This window comes from Oratosquilla oratoria, chromosome 20 (assembly GCF_046742065.1).
Source record: "Oratosquilla oratoria isolate Oo_2021 chromosome 20, ASM4674206v1, whole genome shotgun sequence".
NCBI classification, from domain to species: Eukaryota; Metazoa; Arthropoda; class Malacostraca; order Stomatopoda; family Squillidae; genus Oratosquilla; species Oratosquilla oratoria.
This window is the reverse complement of record NC_134796.1, coordinates 4,580,786-4,585,785: the sequence shown is the minus strand read 5'-3', so window position 1 is coordinate 4,585,785 and position 5,000 is coordinate 4,580,786.

Below are 5,000 nucleotides of genomic sequence, written 5' to 3'. Positions count from 1 at the left end.
CACGTCAACAGAAAAAAGAAAAAGAAGAAGAAGAAGAAAGAAATGAATTTCCAGTGATTGCGAAAGTGTTATCATAGTGTAATCTTATGTGAGTATTTGCGTGTGTGCTGCTTTGGTCTTATGCGTATATTTCATACATGCGTGTTCGGGCAAACAATATGAATAAGTTTCTTTCTTCATGTTCTTTAACCTTTTCTCATCTTAACCCCATCTCATTACTGACTGTCTCAACAAACTTGAACATTTGGTTAATTGTAGCCTTATCTCTGATACATAACCAGGGTTCGTGATGTTTGAATTTCATATGTTATGCATTAGTTCTTAATGTGTTGTCATTACCTTTGCGTCTCGCTGCATTTTCCCTACATGCATTAGTCTTTCCTTGTAAGCAGTATTTTTTTTTTCTTATTTGGGTTGTATACGAAAGAAAAATTCATTATACTATGTTAGATATTTATGAATAGGAGAGAGGGGGAGAAAGGGGAAGAGAGAGATGGAGGGAGAAAATAAGAGGAGACAGATTATGGAGGACAGAGAAAGATTAGATAAAATGTCAAGAAAAAGGGAAAGAGTAAACGGGATTGAGACAGACAGACAGACAGACAGACAGACAGACAGACAGACAGACAGACAGACAGACAGACAGACAGACAGACAGACAGACAGACAGACAGACAGACAGATAAACCGATAGATAGAGAGACAGTCAGAGAGACAGACAGATAGACAGACAGACAGAAAAACAGACAGAGAGACAGACAAACCGATAGACAGACAGACAGACAGACAGACAGACAGACAGACAGACAGACAGACAGACAGATAAACCGATAGACAGACAGACAGACAGACAGACAGACAGACAGACAGATAAACCGATAGACAGAGAGACAGACAGAGAGACAGACAGATGGACAGACAGACAGAAAAACAGACAGAGAGACAGACAAACCGATAGACAGACAGAGAGACAGAGAGACAGACAGACAGACAGACAGACAGAAAAACAGACAGACAGACAGACAGACAGACAGACAGAAAAACAGACAGACAGACAGAAAAACAGACAGACAGACATACACACAGACACACAGACACACAGACAGAAAAAACAGACAGACAGACAGACAGACAGACAGACAGACAGACAGACAGACAGACAGACAGACAGACAGACAGACAGACAGACAGACAGACAGACAGACAGACAGACAGACAGACAGACAGACAGACAGACAGACAGACAGACAGACAGACAGACGGACGGACGGACAGACAGATAGACAGAAATTGAAAAGAGTATCAGTTATTGTAAGTTTTCTTTATATACTGTTCCTTTCCCTTTAAATAACTTTTTAATTTTAAACATCGGACCCGTCATCTCGAACCAAAGGCGCTTTTCGAATTCTTTTCTTAAAAATTCGTCTGGATTAAGCCTAAATGTACGTCATTTTAGCGAAATAATTTATAGAAATCATTTTAATTATCTTTCGCGGTGACCCTTCCCCAAGCTGAATGTACTCGCCTGATATAAACCAAAAAAGGACATCACCTCAGCTATGACCTCACATCTCTCAATATTGAGACTGTTTAAAGTCTTGCTAAGTCCAAGGCCACAGTATTTCATTCGCTAGAGGCCAAGAGTCGGTATTACATGAATACAGCTTTCTAATGTTTGCTCTGACAATAGTATCAAACTTTATTGCGATACTAAAGTTAAACATTGAGTCATCACAAATACCAGAATTTATTGTTTTGTGTGTGGAAAAATAGTTCAGCACTGGATGGAATGAAATCTAGTATGTCATGATTAAACGTTTATTTCCATATGCTGGATATTACCTTCACCAGTCTTCCAACTTAAAAAATTCACCTGCTTGTAATGAAGGCTGCGTTTATAGTATCCCTTGCAAAAATTGTAACTTTAATTATATTGGACAAACAGGCAAGGATCTAAAATTGAGAATAAACCAACATAAATAAAACATCAGAATAGGGCAAGTTCAAGTGGGTTGTTTTTGCATTTAAGGGATTTTAATCTTTGCATTGATTGGGATAAGACAAAGAAGATTGTCTTAAGTAAGGACATTGAAGAGAAGAATATCATAGAATCATATTATATAAGAGCTTCATTTGAGAACAACATGAATATGTGTATGGGAATGTATAGATTAGATAACTTTATAACATACAAAATTGTTGACAGTAGCCAGGTCAAATGTTCGTCAGTGCTGAGAAAGTAAGGTCACCATGGAATTGTCCCAATTCCCCCCTAGCGTGCTTCTTTTGTATATATATTTTCACTGTTTCCTTACTCTGTACCTTTGAAAACGTCTTAGATAGACGAAAACGTTCGGTTACCTTTCATTTCATTTTCCAAGTGGTTTTATTACACATTTTATGAATCACGTGTGTATGTGTGTGTGTGTGTGTGTGTGTGTGTGTGTGTGTGTGTGTGTGTGTGTGTGTGTGTGTGTGTGTGTGTGTGTGTGTGTGTGTGTGTGTGTGTGTGTGTGTGTGTGTGTGTGTGTGTGTGTGTGTGTGTGTGTGTGTGTGTGTGTGTGTGTGTGTGTGTGTGTGTGTGTGTGTGTGTGTGTGTGTGTGTGTGTGTGTGTGTGTGTGCGTGCGTGCGTGTGTTTCACTTCTCTTAACACATTAAAGAACGATGGATTTTCTTCATGCTGAATGAAATGGATGAAATATTATGAAACTATAAAAGTTATTTATATAATCAAGTGAAGTTGAAGCTTGAAGATCTCACCCAATTAAAAGCATCCTCTTGACTTTGGTCGGTAAAACTTTGATCCTTAGAAATATCTCCCCTAATCATAGCTTCAAAAGATAGTTAAATAGATAAATAATCACATAAATATGTGAATAAAAGAAATTGACAGATGAATAAAAAATAGTCAACCACAAACGCGACAATTTTTTTTTTTTTTTTTTTTTACTATTTAACAAGCAGATCTAATCTTAGTTGTTTAAAAGATTATACATGTTGTAGGAAATTAATTATGCTACAGCCAGAGAGATGTCTTACAATTGAAGTTGTACCACTGTAGGTGAATCTATGATTTATATATATGTATAATTAAATCTAGAAGTAACAGTAAGGTTGTCACTAGCGGCTAAATATTGCATCATATCCTCATTTGATATCTTTTTCTAATTATGAAATTTTCTCTCCACCAAAAATTTACCTGCATTAATCGTTCCTCCCGCTCAATCGAAAGCATAAACTGCTGCGTAAAGTTTTCATTTCTCTTATATACACATTATAATATTCTGTTTTGAATTTTCCTTTAGTTAAGGGAAGAAATTTATATTCAATTGTAAAGGAAACGTAGGGCTTGAATTCACAATCTCAAAGAGTAATTAACTTGAATAGATTATCTGTGGTCTCGTCTAACACTCGCGCTGCTTTAATATTGATTTTGACTCCTGACTATCCTTTCTTTTCGTCTTTCTCCACCAAATTCTCTTCACTCTCTTCCTTCTTTCCTTCCTCTTCTTTCTTCTGTTAGACTCCTCCCCTTTCGCCTCCTCTAACTATTGCTCCTAATACTCATCTTCATCCTCACATGCATCCCTAGCCTCAACCTCATCCTAATCCTCAAATTTATCCTTAAATCCAGGAAACAGTGAATTAGAGCCAGGAACAGGGCTATCAGGGCATGAGGATTCATTGCTGGTATGGTTACAAACAAAAGTGCAGAGGTAATCGTTAAACTCTATATGGTGATAGTTAGACCCATCTTTGGCTATGCATTATAGTTTTGGACTCTGTCCTGTAGAATGGATACTAATTCACTAGTCAGTACATAGGAGAATTACTAGAATAGTATAAGTGCTTAGAAATTTACCGTACAAAGGCAGACTTAGGCGAAGGGTACGGGGTGATCTATTAGAGGTATTCAATTGAGTCAAGGACTTTAACAAGAATAATGCAAGCAAGGTCATCATATCAAGGCAGAACACAGTAGGGTAGGACTTGTAGTAATGGCTTTGAATTGGACAAATTTTGGTCTAAGAAGGAAATAGGTAAGAATTGGTTTACCGACAAAGTTGTTGACGAGTGAGATAGGTTGTTCAAAGAGAAGATTAAATAACTTTATGGTAAGGGACATTGAACTGCCCAGTGTAGGCCTTATGGTCTCGTGCAGTCTCCTTTATTCTAATGTTCTTATGTTTCTTTTCCTATTCGTTTTTCTATTTGTCTTTGCCCTCCTCTTCCTTCACTTTTTCATCCTCTTCCTCTCCCTCTTCTTCTTCCTATTTCTCTTTTCCTCCACTTTTTCTTTTTTTCTTTTGCGGTCAGCACCATCACTCCTCCCCTCCTCTTCCTCCATTTTCTCATCCTCTTCCTCTCCCTCTTCTTCTTCTTCCTATTTCTCTTTTCCTCCACCTTTTCTTTTCTACTTTTGCGGTCAACACCATCACTCCTCCCTTCCTCTTCCTCCACTTTCTCATCCTCTTCCTCTCCCTCTTCTTCTTCTTCCTATTTCTCTTTTCCTCCACCTTTTCTTTTTCTTTTTATTTTGCGGTCAGCACCATCACTCCTTTACTCCTCTTCCTCCACTTTCTCATCTTCTTCAACTCCCTCTTTTTCTTCTTCCTATTTCCCTTTTCCTCCACCTTTTCATTTATTCTTTTGCGGTCAGCACCATCACTCCTTTACTCCTCCCCGTCTCGAGCGCCGAGCTGCCATCCCTCAGGTTCGTCAATTTGCATTCAGTTTCACACTCTTTCTTTCGGGATCCCCATCGCACAAAGGATATAGGGAGGCACCTCTTCATAGAAATTTTCCTTCTTCCTCCCACTTCCTCCTCTTCTCCTCCAACCTCATCCTCCCTCTTTCTCCATTTACCTCGCCTCTACCATCCTGTAACAACTGTCAATTTCAGTACATAAACTTCGAGTTTATTTTAAATATCTATGTCATCCACTATTGTCTTTTCTTTTTTACTTCCTTAATAAGGTCAATATACCAACCCCAGCTA